At 43.4% G+C, this 14,612-nt stretch overlaps 1 long non-coding RNA gene across 1 annotated transcript in view; it reads right to left on the bottom strand.

The window, feature by feature from the left end:
* LOC147015217 (uncharacterized) overlaps positions 1–14,269 on the bottom strand; it is a 50,261-nt gene extending 35,992 nt beyond the window's left edge. Inside the window, exons 1-2 of the long non-coding RNA XR_015050242.1 lie at positions 13,993–14,269; positions 12,280–12,359 (exon numbers count right to left, since the gene is read on the bottom strand). This is a non-coding gene — a long non-coding RNA (uncharacterized LOC147015217). The remainder of the gene's footprint in view (positions 1–12,279; positions 12,360–13,992) is intronic.
* Between the last annotated feature and the right edge of the window lie 343 nt (positions 14,270–14,612).

Here is a 14,612-nt window from a genome sequence, read left to right as displayed (position 1 = left end):
GGTCAAGATCCGTACGTGGCGACTTGAATTTATTTCAATGATTCTTCATCATTGAGAGATGAGGCGAGAAACTATACAGTATGTAACACGATAACTCAAAAAGTTGTGTGCGGATTTGGACGAAACTTGGTGGATTGGTCGGGAGTGTGATGAGGAAGAAATATGACTTTGATGAAGATACCCAAAAATTTTTTTAATCCTGATATGATTCTTCACCAAGGAGAGATTGGGTCAAAAACGATGTGCAGCACGATATTTCAGAAAGTAGTGGACGGATTTGGATGAAACAACGTGGATGAGTTGGTGAGGTGACGAGAACAAGCCGATTCGATTTTGGTTCAGGTAAGCAGATCTGGCCGATGAATGGGATACAAAATGTAAACTGTTCAGCATGGCGGAGGTATGTTCTCTTCCGAGTGCTGCTCTAGTTCCAAATATGTTGCCCATGATTACCTCATTTCTCACCCATGCACATCCACGATCCCTTCTTCCCAAGCTGATTGTTTCCCATTGTGTTACTCTCCAGGCCATTGTTACTCTTGTTTGTTTTCTTCCCCATTTCCTTCATGTATATGTCCATGATGGACGGTCCATCCCCTCCATACCCCTGGAACTTTGTTAACCTGCTGTTCTTTGTCTATTCAGCTCCTCTGTGAGAAGATACCTTCATGCAAATTTTTTTTTACATTCATTGTATCCAAGGTTGTGTTCGTCACCCTGATGATGAATGAGAATCACGTGACAATGAAACGCCTTACATCAATATTTGGGGTGTGATGAATCCTTACCTGGCTCTGCTCCTGTATTGTTCTTGATTTGTATAGGAAGCGGGAATTCGGGTAACTGTATTGGAGATGAATTTGGAAGCTGAGCGTTTATCCCACATGAAATCCAACATTGAAATCTATATGGTTCGGGTGAGTTAATTTACTCGTATAAATGTTGTTGTTTCCTTTGTATTTGTTACTTTAATCATACATTTGCATTCATGTGATTGCTTTTCCATTTCCCATGAAGTGGGGCCATGCCAAAAACAATCTGGTACTACAAGAAATGCAACATTGTCAATGGGACCGGGCGTGGAATGACTCGTCATACATACATACATACATACATACATACACGTGCAACACTTTCCCCAACATCCCATGACGAAGTAGAAATGCTCAGATCTGTTCATGGCTAAGAACACGCCACAGTGGTTATGTCATTGTGAGTGGTTGGATACGTTTTAGTGAATGGTTAGATTAAGTTTCTGGGGTGTGGATGGAATGGCGTTGTTTACTGTTAATATCATCTGACAAACTTCAAACAAGACTCGGAGACAGAGGTGAGAGTGTCCTCTCTGAATAGAGGATATAATCAACCCTCGTTTTTTGTAAACATATTTAAGGCTCATGGAAGAGCAAGAACACAGAACGGATCAGGACACAACATAACAAAAGGAACAACAGGAGAAGGTGGAAACAGCAAGGGGAGCAAAAAATGGATGGAAATGGACAAACAATGGATGCAGTTAACGATAAGGGGAAGGGGAGAATGCAAAGGGTGGACAAGATAGATGCAGAAGCAACGTTTTGGGAGGGGTGTGGGTGGGTGGTTTAATGGGTGTAAAAAAGATCATGGTTTGAGATGGGGAATTATTTGAGACGGTGGTGAACAGTTGTCTTGAAGACCTGCAGGGAAGAATGAGATTGAAGAGTGTTGTAGTTAGTTCCACAGGTGGGGGGGGGGGGCGAATGGAACAACAAAAAAATGGAACACAGGAGAACAAATGAGTGGAAGTGAGACACCTGGAGGGGGGGGGGAGTGGACAATGTACGGAGAAGGCACAGTCCACGATGAGAGATTCCAATGATCTTGAAAGCCTTGATTTCCATGGCATTAATCTGCAGATGAAAACCTTGTCGGAGGACAGTTGCTCAGGTGTGCCAAGGAAGGACTTTGCATGATTGAGGAAGCCCAGAGATCTGGCTTTGGAGGAGGCAAACTTTGAATTATCGCTTGCCCAAGAGAGATCATGGCTGAGAGTGAGACACAAGAACTTCAGTGACTGAACATCTTCGAAAGGGTTGTTGAGAGAAAGCAAGTGAGAGGGCTTTTGCCACGGTCCCCTCAGGAGGGGTGGGGTGGGGGGGGCAGGGGTAGAGAGAGACACAGACAGATCCAAACATTTCCGCACAGGGGAGGAGTTGCTGATGGGACTTGGGGATGTGGAAAAGAGCAAGGAGAAGGCATGGGGCAGGGGAAAGTTGCAAGGTTGTGGGGAGGGGGAGGATTGAAACTGAGAGGGTTTGGGGAGGGGTGAAGCTGGGAAGGGCAGGGACATAGCTGGCGAGGAGGGGGAGAAGTGCGTGAGGGGTGGGGAAATTGAGAGGGGGCAGGACGAGGTGGAAGTTTAGAAGGCATGGGACAAGGGGAAGCAGATGAGAAGATAGTACTGATATGGAGTGCTTTGACACCATCAATGGACATGAAGTGGAAATTATTGTCCACACAGCCTCTGCAAAATTGACACCTCACGATTTCCAGACTGGATAACCTGTGACAGACTTAATGGGTTAAGTGGTGGTGAGAACGTTTTTGGTTGAAGGCATGGAGGAAAATTTGGCTGAGAGTGGAAGAGGTAGCTGGATGAACAAAGCTTCCAGGAGTGAGGTTTTTGGCAATAAGCATTGTCAAAGAGAAAAGGAAGAGATTTTGATGAAGAAAAATAATGTATAGGTTTTCCTGACAGAGTAAAAGGCAGAGTAAGGTGGTTAAAAATACATTTTGGAAGAGTTTTTTGTGAAGAGGTTTGAAAGAAGAAATGTCTTATTCAGTGAAGGTGAATTGGAAGTGAATGTTTTCATATTTTGAGTGTGGATTGCTTTCATGGTGTTGGTTGATTTCAGGTGCGTCGACGGGACATTGAGACTGTATTGGAAATGGAAAAAGTGTCTCGAACAATCTTTGAGGAAAAGCTTCAACCCTCCACAAGCAGCATGGTTTGGCAGAGTGTGCACTGGAGAAAGACAACCCACACAGTGCACAGCTCTTTCAGTCTCTGTAATGGTACGATGGAAGGAAAGATGTTCTAACTCTCTCACACTTGTATCATGTGGTATCCACACATTTCGGTCTAATTGGTTCTTATTTTGTATGTGCACTTACAGTTGTGCATCTTCTGGTGCATGTTTTGCCCTAACCTGGAGTTGTTCTCCTGGATCATGAAGTGTCCGGCAGGGTATGGCAAGGTCGGAAAAAATATTTGCAGGAACAGCTTGTGGCAGCTTAGCAGATGGTTACCAATTTAGAAGTTCAGCTTCAATAATCTCAGCAAGAATTGTGAAGGAAGAAATCACATCTTCTGGTATGATAGCACTTTTAAATATAATAAACGAAGCTTGATCACATCCTCATTCTAAGAGGGTTAGTGTCAGGGGGCACAAGAGAGAGTGTATTTGACGAGGGCGGTGTGGTCTCCATCGGGTAGAGCGGTGTGAACCGGCGAATTAAGATTGCTCCGTGCATGTGAATCGAGCTACGTGTCCACGAGTTTTCTGTTGAGAAAGACGAGGAATCTTACATGGTGTCAGAAGTCGTGAGAGCAATCGCTCTGAGTTATCAACTGTGGATGTCAGAAAGAAAGGTGAGAAGCTTCTCCGGCCCAGCTCATGTTCGAATGGACGCTTCGCTCTCGGGGATGGGTTTTACCACTCTCATTAATTGGGTGGAAAAGCCTTTTTTGTTCCTGGAGTTGAGGTGTTTATCTTGATCACTTGACCTTCGAGTTTATATGAATGATTATCGAGGAGTCGCTTAAGCCACCACAACAACTTGATTTGGAGGCCAGAAACCTACCACAGGCATGGAGGCTGTGGAAGGAAGAGTTGTCATTGTACCTCGATTTAGCCATGGCTGCTCAAGATGACAACACTAAGATCGAGATGTTTTTGTATCTGGTTGGCAGTAAAGGGCAGGAGTTGTATCAGACTATAAAACCAAGCGTGGAAATGCTTGAGAATGTGTTAGACATTTGACGCACATTGTAACCCACCCAAGAATGAGATGCTGGATCACCACAGATTCTTTATAAGGAATCAAGAAGAGGGAGAATCCTTCGAGGCACAACTCCAGCAGGGTATGGCAAGGTCAGACAAATATTTGCAGGAACAGCTTGAGGCAGCTAAGCAGATGGTTGCCGATTTAGAAGTTCAGCTCAAGTTACTGGCAATAAATTGCAACTTTGGAAATTTGCAAGACAATCTGATTTGGGATCGAATGATCTGCGGAATAAGTCAGCATTGAGAGAGGCTCCTCCAAGAAATTGACCTCACAATGGAGAATTGCGTGCAGATTTGTCGCACATCAGAGTTGTCAAATAACCGGCTTGGGATCATTGATGGACAGGTGGTAAATGCAGTGAAGCACGTGCCCACAAGGAGAAAAGGTAATGGAACACAGAAACCATCTTCATCAGATGATCAAGCTCGCTCGAAGTTACATCAGTGTCGCTATTGTGGAACCACACATGAATTCATCAAAGTGAAGTGCCCTGCATCTGGATGCAAGTGCTACAGTGTGGGAAGAAGAACCACTTCTCATCTCGATGCAGAGGGAGACCAGTCCACACTGTGGATCAAGCAGCCGACAGCTCCAATGAAATGTTGGAATATGAACAGCTAAAGGTCATGACTTTAGATCCAGAGAGAGTGGACCTGGAGAAAATTAACAGCCTAGAGGGGTCAAAATACCCAAGGCAGATCTATGTTACAATGGAAGTAGAAGGAAGAGAGGTCTGCTTTCAGGTGGACAGCAGTGCAATATGCAATATTACAAGAAAGTATGCCAGGAAGCTGTGGAATACCTACCAAGTTTTGTCCATGTACAATGGTACAACGGTACTCCCACTGGGGAAATCCAACCTCACGATAAAAAAATCCAAAAAAATGGAAGAAAGTACAAAGCAGAATTTGTAGTACTGGGAGAGGACTGCATACCCATTTTTGGAAGCAGGGCAGCACAGCAAATGGCATTCAGAACAGTGCGCACAGACAACCTGAAGAGCATACATGCCAGAACTGAAGAAAGTTTCCCTCTCAACAAGAGACAACTGCTGGAGGAATTTGCAGATGTGTTCGAGGGGACTGGAAAGCTGGAAGGCAAATACCATCTTATGCTTGATGAGAGTAAGAGGCCTGTAGTGCATCCACTTAGGCATATTCCAATTGCTCTGAAAGGAAAACTGAATGCAGAATTAGATAAGCTGACTGAGGCAGGGACAGTAGCCTCTGTGGACTGGCCGACCCCCTGGGTATCCAGGCTTGTGTGTGTGTGGAGAAATCCAATGAGAAATGAAGAGTTTTTGGATCCAAGAGACCTTCATCAAGGACTTGAGAGATGTAACTAGCCAATGACTACAATTTAGGACATACTGGCAGAACTGGATGAGGCAAAGGTGTTCAACGTATTTGATGCCAAGAATGGTTTCTGGTACATTGAACGAGATGAGGAGTGTTCATACTTGACCACATTCAACACCTCATATGGGAGATATAGATGGCGAAGTATGCTATTTTGGCTCTCGATGGCCCCGGAAGAATTTTAGAGGAGACAACACCAAGCAATAGAGGGTGTGCAGGGAGTGAGGTCAGTAGTAGATGACATCCTGGTGTTTGGGAAAGGAAAGGCACAAGCACAAGCACACAGAGAGAGAGAGAGAGAGAGAGAGAGAGAGAGAGAGAGAGAGAGAGAGAGAGAGAGAGAGAGAGAGAGAGAGAGAGAGAGAGAGAGAGAGAGAGACAGAGAGACAATGACAGGAAGGTGAGAGCATTGATGGAGAGATGGAGTGAGTGAGACTTGAAGCTGAACAAGGAAAAGGTGAAATTCAAACTCAAAGAAGTGACCGTCATTGGTCATGTAGTCACTTCAGAGGGTCTCAAACCAGATGCAGAAAAGGTGAAAGCAGTGGTGCAAATACTAAATCCAACTGATGTGCAAGGGGTACAGCGATTCATTGGGTTTGTCAACTATCGCAGCAAATTCCTTCCAGGCCTTAGTGACATGTGCAAGCCCCTACGCAGAGTGACACAGAACGATGTCACCTGGTGGTGGTAAGAAGCACGAGAAAGTTATGCAGGAGATTAAGATGCTGATTACTGCTGAACCAGTGCTCAAGTACTATTATACTGGTGGAATGGATCCCTTTTGGTGTGATCTGGGGAAGAAATTACTATGTTATCAAACTCTTCTGATTTCTACTCACCAATGTCTCCAATACCACAGCAAAAAAGTCCTGAGCAAATCACTTTGGGGAAAATTTTTGACGGCATTTTGAAATTTTGTCGATATTTCAGCTTTTTTTGCACAACGAGAATAAGGGTTTGAAAAAGGAAACTATCGATTTCTTTTTTTTTCTGGGATACTGGAGAACTGCAAATTGGCTTATATATTAAACATAACATGTTTTATCCTACTATGACAAAATAATTTAGTTCCGACAGAGGTCATATTAAAAATCCAAGATGGCCGCCAATATACGGGTTAAACCGAAGCTCTGCGGCCGCATCGTCAGGAGTCCAGACCGCCCTGGTAAAGATGGATATGTATGAGTACACGAAAATAAAGCTATTCTAACTCGTATTTATTCCTTCCTATTACGTATACTTCGAGTTTAACAGACAAAGGTGCCATGTCCATTGTCCATCCATATGAGGATCTTATAAAAGCATTCTCAAGGTGGCATAACCGTGTTTGCAATCAACTGATTCAGAACTTTATATCGGGCATAGATACAAAAAGAATGGAAATATATATATATATATATATATATATATATATATATATTTTTTTTTTTTCCAATGTAATAAACTGAGTATGTTTCAATGAATCCTTCGTGCACTTTATCAGACATCATGTATAGTAATAGAACTGTTAATCTAATATTACTCTAATATGACGTAACGGGTTAGACGCAGTATAACTATAATCTGTTTACATTGTGCATTTATGGAATCAGTGTAACATGACTGAACTTGTGCCATACTGCCATAAGGATTGAAAAGGTCAGTTAAATTTTAGTATTCTATTTTATTTATGATTATATGGGCCACTTTTAATTTATTGAATGGAACAAAACACGCCATTAAAATTTCCAAGAAGAATATCCAAATTGAGCCATCTGTATTGTTCATGCGCTGCACAGCACTTGTACAGTCCAGTCAAAATGTCGGATGACCTCCCACAAATTGCAACAAAAGCAAACTCAACAGATTTTGATTCCTGGATATGTCCTCAGTGACAGAAAAAAAAAAGTCCGAAGGGATCCTCCGGGGGGAAAGTCCTGAAATCATGGAAATCCAATATGGCCGCCACAAGACTTCGGAGAAAATGAGAAAATTGTAAAGATTGATATTTTAATATGTAAATATATGTTTTTCTGCATTCTAATTGTTTCTAGTTATGGTCAGTATATTGATATACAAGAATAATTATAAAAAAGTGAAATGTATTGAGGGTAAAATAAAAAATTATAGCTTTTTTGTCCAAAAATGTCAATTTTTTGTCCCGAAAAAAAAAAAGAATTTGCCTGATACTGATTTTGTTTGACTCCTGGACCAAAAAAAAGAAATGTTGAAGACACAAGATGAAATGAAGTCTATGGTAATACAATATAATGATGTAAATCATTGAAACATGACAAAATTCACAATTCCACTCGGGGCAATCAAATCTGCCTGACAAAGGTTTCGAAATGAAAAAGAAAATTCGCATTAAACTCAGAAACTACATCCATTATAAACTTACTATACATGTTGAGAAAAATCAAGCGTATTAAAGTTAGAACTCGACAATGTCGTCATCATCCTCATCATTGTCACATGGAGTGTTTGTGCAGCCAGAACCCCTGCAGTTTCCACAAGCTGGAGTGCACTCAATGTTGTGCTTCTTGCATGTGCATCTCACGGTGCTACATTTAGCCTGGCAGTTGCACCTAATGACACGTAACATCTTTTCAGGAGCTGGAGCTATTGATGTCTGAAATGGCACAAAACCCTCGTCACACTTCTGCCAACCCCAGTCTGTGGAAGAAGTATGCAAGTCTGACATCTTGAAACGAATCAAAGTCCACCTTCAGAAGCATGCCGAGTCTACAAAGATATCTTCTAGAACTTCAGCGCTCTGGGTTCAGTATATGGACATGCGAGACATTCTACACAAATACATCCGGGCAGAGAGCACTGGGAACTGGGCACTACATCTACAGGCCATCCAGGAAATGCTGCCTTACCTGGCAGCCACAGGCCACAACCTGTATGCCAAATCTGCAAAGGTGTATCTGTAGCAGATGTCCAACCTCAAAACTCAACATCCCAATGTCCAACAACGTTTTGATGTGGGGTTCCATGTGGTTCGACGAAGTGATCGCCTGTGGGCAGGTCTTTCATCTGACCTGATCATTGAACATGTTCTGATGAGCAGTTTGAAGACCAACGGGGGGCTCACACGAGGGCGAGGAATGACAGAGCAACAACGGCTGGTATGGCTACTATCAATGCCTGCCTGTGCAGAAATGAACCAGGCAATGCAGGAGCTCACAGGTGTGAACTACAACACTGGAGAGCAGAAGTAGGACATGACCAAGGCAAGACAATCTCGTGACTGGAAGGACACACTATCAGCTCTTCATTATTTACAGGAACGGAATCTGTTCAGTAGTGATCCACGTCTGAGGAAAATTGCCACTGGAGTTCATGCACACCCCACCGTCAACGTCGATACAGCACATGCTGTATGAGCCAAAATATTGAAATCTATGGATGGGAAAACACCTGCCGAGTACACATTTAAGAGGAAAGACGAAGTTGTCACCCTCGGCATGAAGTCGTCTGTCAAGATTGATGGAGAGCAAGTCCAGGTTGACCCACAACTCCTCTTCCAGAGACTGATCACTGTTGCACAGACAGCAGAAGAACTGGAGTCGGCCTTCAAATATGAACTGTGCAGCTATCCACCAGCCCTCTTTGATGCCTCTCTTCAGCTCCGAGAAGCACACAAGCCAGTCTTTGCTTACAATGACCTTACAATGACAAATTCATTGCGCTAGGTTTCTATTATGTGACAAAGCGTGGAGTCCAGAAACCTCAGTGCGTCATTTGTTATGAAGTACTTTCGAGTGAATCCATGAAACATAACAAGTTACAACAGCATCTGTCATCAAAACATGCAGCATACAAAGATAGAGATCGCTCATTTTTCGAACGGAAGTTAACCGCCCTAAGGAATTCCCGCTTGGATAAAGAAGGTAAATGTCATCAGACCAATGCACATGCTGTGGAAGCGTCCTATCGTGTTTCGTTGCTCATTGCAAAAGCTAAAAAGCCACACACTATCGATGAGGAACTGATAATGCCATGTGCCAAGAAAATGGTTTCTCTCATGATCGGAGAAGACATAGTTAGTGAACTCGAGATCATACCTCTCTCGAATAACACTGTTCATCGTAGAATTTGTGACATGAGTGAGGACATTACCACACAGAATGTTACGGATATCAATTAGTCATTTTGGCATGCCATACAGCTGGATGAATCAACGGACATTGCATCATGCGCACAATTGATGGTTTGGGTCAGATTCATCAAAGATAGTGATTTTGTGGACGAGCCTCTGATGTGCAAGTCATTGGAAACAACAACTAAAGGAGTTGACATTTTTACAAAAATCGAAACCTTTTACAATCAAGGTCTGGACTTCAATTAATTGATTGGATCGACAACAGATGGAGCTCCTGCAATGCTTGGCAGGCATTCTGGCTTTAAAGCTAAATTACAGCGAGTGGCTCCTCATGCATTTATGATGCATTGCATGATCCACCGGGAGGCGTTGGCTGCTCGCACAATGCCCGAAAGTCTCATGAACGTATTGTCGCAGGTGATCAAAATCGTGAATCACATCAAATCGAGCGCATTAAACACGAGGTTATTCAGATTATTCTGTCATGAAATGGACGCCGATCACATGAACTTACTGTTCTCCACTCAAGTACGATGGCTTTCACGAGGAAACGTTGTTCTGCGTGCTTACGAGTTACGTGAAGAGTTAAAAGAGTTTTTACGTACACAAAACAAGAATGAATGGGTGGAAATGCTGGAGTCCAGTAACTGGCTTGCTAAATTGTGCTATTTGAGTGACATTTTTGAATGTATCAATGTGCTTTATCGTACGCTTCAAGGCAGAGACACGAATCTGATGTTCTTCCATGACAAAATGAAAGGGTTTCTTGCCACACTAACATTGTTGAAAGATAAAGTGAGTTGCAACCGTTTCGTATTATTTCCGCACCTCTCTGCCCACCTGGAAATTGAAGAATCCAAAGACATCCAAGTCGAGCATGTTTCTGGCGAAATCAATGAACACCTTCAGTCACTGATTGATCAGTTCGAACACTACTTTCCCGAGACCCATTCAGTGGACCATTCGACGCCATCGCCGACGATGATATCGCCCAAGAGGAGCTTGTGAGACTGAAGCAGGATTCCGGAGCGAAATCATTGTACAAGTCCGTGTCTTTGTCCAGTTACTGGTGCAAAATGCTTGCTTGAATCCTATCCACGTCTATCCGAGAAGGCAATACGGCTCTTAATACCGTACCCTTCGTCATACTTATGTGAACAGTCATTTTCTACAAAGGTTGTGATGAAAACGAAGTTCCGCAATCGTCTTGAAATCGAGAAAGACGTGATCGTCGCGTTGAGCCGCGCATTGCAAAACTCGTGGGTGAGAAACAGGCCCAGCCATCGCATTGATCATGATTGTATCAATAATTTGTCAAAAATATAAGTGGGCAATAAACGCGAATGATAATGATGTTTCATAGTGAACACATGTGACTTTGTTCTTTGAGGGGTCGCGCTCTGATGCTAAGATCTGGAATGGGGTCGCCACCAAAGAAAGGTTGGGAACCACAGCTGTAGTCAAATTGGCTGTCAGTTATGTTTCCCTTTACCCAAGAGTCTTTTGACCTAAATGTTGATAAAAGGAATGTCTTACGATGAAACAAAGTGACCTGGTTGATAACACTGCAACTTTTGCCATGATTTTGTCATTCTCTTTCACCCAGTGGACACATATTGCAGTTTGAGTTATTTTGCCTAATGCTTATCAGACCCATGCACTCACTCCCTTTTATATACACAATTCCTTATATTCATTTCTTTGTAAGACCTATAAACCTACGGTCTTATCCTGTACTCCTTTTGGTTGTCTGCTTTTTTAGTATTTCGTCTGATTCTCACCAAGGCCAGCTGAAAGTCACCATGTTCTCTCTCCGTTTGTTCTTCCAGCCCTCTCCACTCCCACGTAAGCAAAAAATGTCAGAAAATTTTAACTTAGCTTAGTGCATATCATTGCGGATGTTTTATATCTCAGTGTTTTGAACTCCGTGGTACCATGAAATAAATGTTCTCTGACGAAATGTACTTTTCCTTGTGGACAGTGGATGATTTGGGTGTTTAAAGAGACAATAACGTAAATAGGATTTACACCAAGTCGGTTAACAACAAAATTCCACAACAGCACAATTTCTTATTGTTCGCAACGCGGACTCACAAAGGCCCAGAGCATGCCTCATATCAGCTGTACGATCACCTCTTTCATACCATCCTAAAACATCCATTTTTACTTCAATAGTGATGACCTTCCTCTGTCTTTTGCTCACACGACCAACCTCGCTACACCATGGATGCTTTCCAGTCATGATTGCAAAGGCTACACTTAATACAGTGGCACAATTCACGCGCAAAATAGTAAACACTTAAAAAAACGCACGAAACGAAGATGGAGAGTCTCCGCCTTCCGGAAACTAACTGAGGGAGGGGAAGAAGGCAGGAAAACGAGGGCGAGGGAGGAAATCTATCTCGCCGACATCAGCTGTTATAACAAACACATTTTCATGCTGTTCAGTGTGAAAATTCAATCGCAGCATCACTCACGAACGCACTCGAATCGCGAAATTCCAAATGCTCGTGAACGTAAATTAAAAAGAGGTATAAATGACAGGTGCGCAATATTCCAAAAATATTCAAACATGCATAAACTCAAACACGCAAATACTATTCCAAAAACACGCAAACAGAACACGCATAAAAGGCGAGCATGCAGAAATTACCAAAGTGGACACAACCCCCATGAAACTGCACATGGTGAGATATTGCTTGAGGTAGCATTACTGAGGCACACTTATTTTGCTTATGATACAATCATGCTGCCTGGAATATGGAGCTTCTTTTGAATTACCGCCACTTTTGTAGGTCTTGGACTCGTAGCGTCAGGTCACTACTCGCAGCTTCTGGTCACCACTCAAGGCCTCCGGTTTCCTGTGGAATGGACATCAGGTGAAAAGCTCATGCATCGATTATAAAGAAAGTAAGGCACACATAAACAGATTACAAAGGGAAAAGACTTTGAGGATTAGTGCAGGAGCATCGATACGTTATGATCCTCGTACACAAATATTGTACGCCTTATGATGAACATCTAAAATGAAACAACGATGCTACGTTTTTTTCCCTTTAACCCCGACTGCATCATGCAACAACATAATTTAATGGTCCAGTTATAGCCACAGACTGTTCCATTTACGTGGTTCAAGTTCCGTGGACGGGTCAAAATGACCGCTACCACCAGGTAAGTTCAAAGACCCAAGTAACTTCCCAGGCCTGTTTGCCACGTTACAATGCTCGAAGGGACTGTGGAATTAACCCGAGAAAGCACCGACAGGCACTCACGACCTTTCTAATCCGGTCGAGCACCATTGGTCCTGAGCGTGCTCTGAAGTCAGTTTGAGCCGGTTTTCCGAACGACACTACATCCAATCTAAACCATTAAAACGAGGAAACCAGAACCAGCAGAATCCAACGCCAGGACCAGGTATATTTCTGAACAAAAAGCAAATGGCACACGAGAAGGAATCACGGAAAGGGAGCAATCATTTTAAAGCAATGACAATAAAAATAAAACCATGTGTTCAACAAAGTAATTAACCCCAACTTGATATGCACCGTCAAAACAGTCCAAATCAAACAAGCAGCAAATTCCTAATGATTTTCATCTTATGGCCAGCTGTTTCATCAAATCGACAAATACAGGATAGCTCAGAACAGGGAAATACACAACAATGTCGGGAGGTTGTTTTCAAACCAGTGGGTGTGAAAACCGTGCAAGAGTTATGAAGCGTAGATCGGCACGTCGATTGCCGATTCCCAGCATAACAGCTCTTCAATCAGGCGTTACTTGATGGAAAACTCGAGTCTGTTGCAGCGTCCTCAAAATCTCTTTACTCTGGTAATCTCAAGCGTTTTCAGCCCTTCAAACTCCTGCTTTAAAAGCGCTACACAATCGGTCGTTCTACTCAAAGCCCTTTCTCCTTCTGTTCTCCTCCAAGCTCGATTAAAGTTTGTGCTCTCAAGCAAAGACCGTCTCACCACGTGAGCAGCTATCTGTCAATCATGCGAGATAAACTGATAAACCTCATGCTGTGCCGTGGCCTCGTGTGGTGAAGCTAATTGCCGGCTTTCACAATGCACATTTGCCACACATTCTCCCCCGTCTCGAATGCAAGGCTCTTGTGTGTGTGTTGAAATGAAAACACATGAAAATAACATAAAAACACACAGTCAGAGGTTAGACTCGGGGGTTAGAACAACAAACATCTCTGTGTGTTATTGTGTGCAGATTTAACCTCACAATTAATTACGTTATGCTTATTCGAAACAAATATAAAGGACATAACGATACCAAGCAGCTTTATAAACCCCAAAGCATCATTCCCACAACACAGTGTTAGGGTTGTTGTGTTTTGGCCAAAAAATTATTGTTCCGTTTCATAACAACGACGAGGAGTTTGTAGAATTGTAATTAAACCTTGAGTGGGAATGAATCGCAGGGGTCAAATAGGGCTGTGGATCATTTACCTCACCCACCAATTTTCCATCGACGTTCGACACCCACCTCTTTCACCGACGTTGACGTCCACCTTTTTCCATCGACGTTTGACGCCCCGTTTGGCAGCTCCACAGCTGCTGGCTGACTCTTGTTCATGTCGGGCTGAACGAGGAAGGAATGATCGTGAGGCTGACAGTTGGTCATGTGCAACGATGCGCTAATAGGCAAGGTGGATTTGGCTGGTCTGCTTGAGGCTTCACCCAGACTGGTCGCCTAAAAGAAGGACGGGAGGACCGTTTTCTTAACAGTTTTGTGACAGTTGGTGACAGCTTCTGACAGCTCCTCACAGTGCCTCAGTGCCTTCCAGCTTCTTTGCGACTTACAGATTCTTACAGCTCCTCACAGCTTCCCGTTGGTTGTGGCTCCTGGTGGCCCCTGTCAGTGGATGACGGTTGGACCGTTCCTGCTAGTTCTGCTTGGGACCTGCTCTTGGCGTACCTGATTCTTGGCATCCTTGATTCCTGGGGGTGACGAGGTGACGTCAATTGGTGTCCGAGCCTGTTTGCAGGTGGGTGCACTGTGTGGCAGGTTGCTGGCAGCAGACCAAGGCACGCTCACACATTTTGGAACATTTTATTTGACGCACGACGACTTCTACCTTGGTAAGCCGAGACCGGATTTCTTTC

The sequence above is a fragment of the Eptatretus burgeri genome, chromosome 12, assembly GCF_056783735.1.
Source record: "Eptatretus burgeri isolate ZD-2024b chromosome 12, Ebu_testis_v1, whole genome shotgun sequence".
Taxonomy (NCBI): domain Eukaryota; kingdom Metazoa; phylum Chordata; class Myxini; order Myxiniformes; family Myxinidae; genus Eptatretus; species Eptatretus burgeri.
The sequence above is the reverse complement of the archived record's forward strand: the minus strand, read 5'-3'. Positions and strand labels throughout refer to the sequence as shown.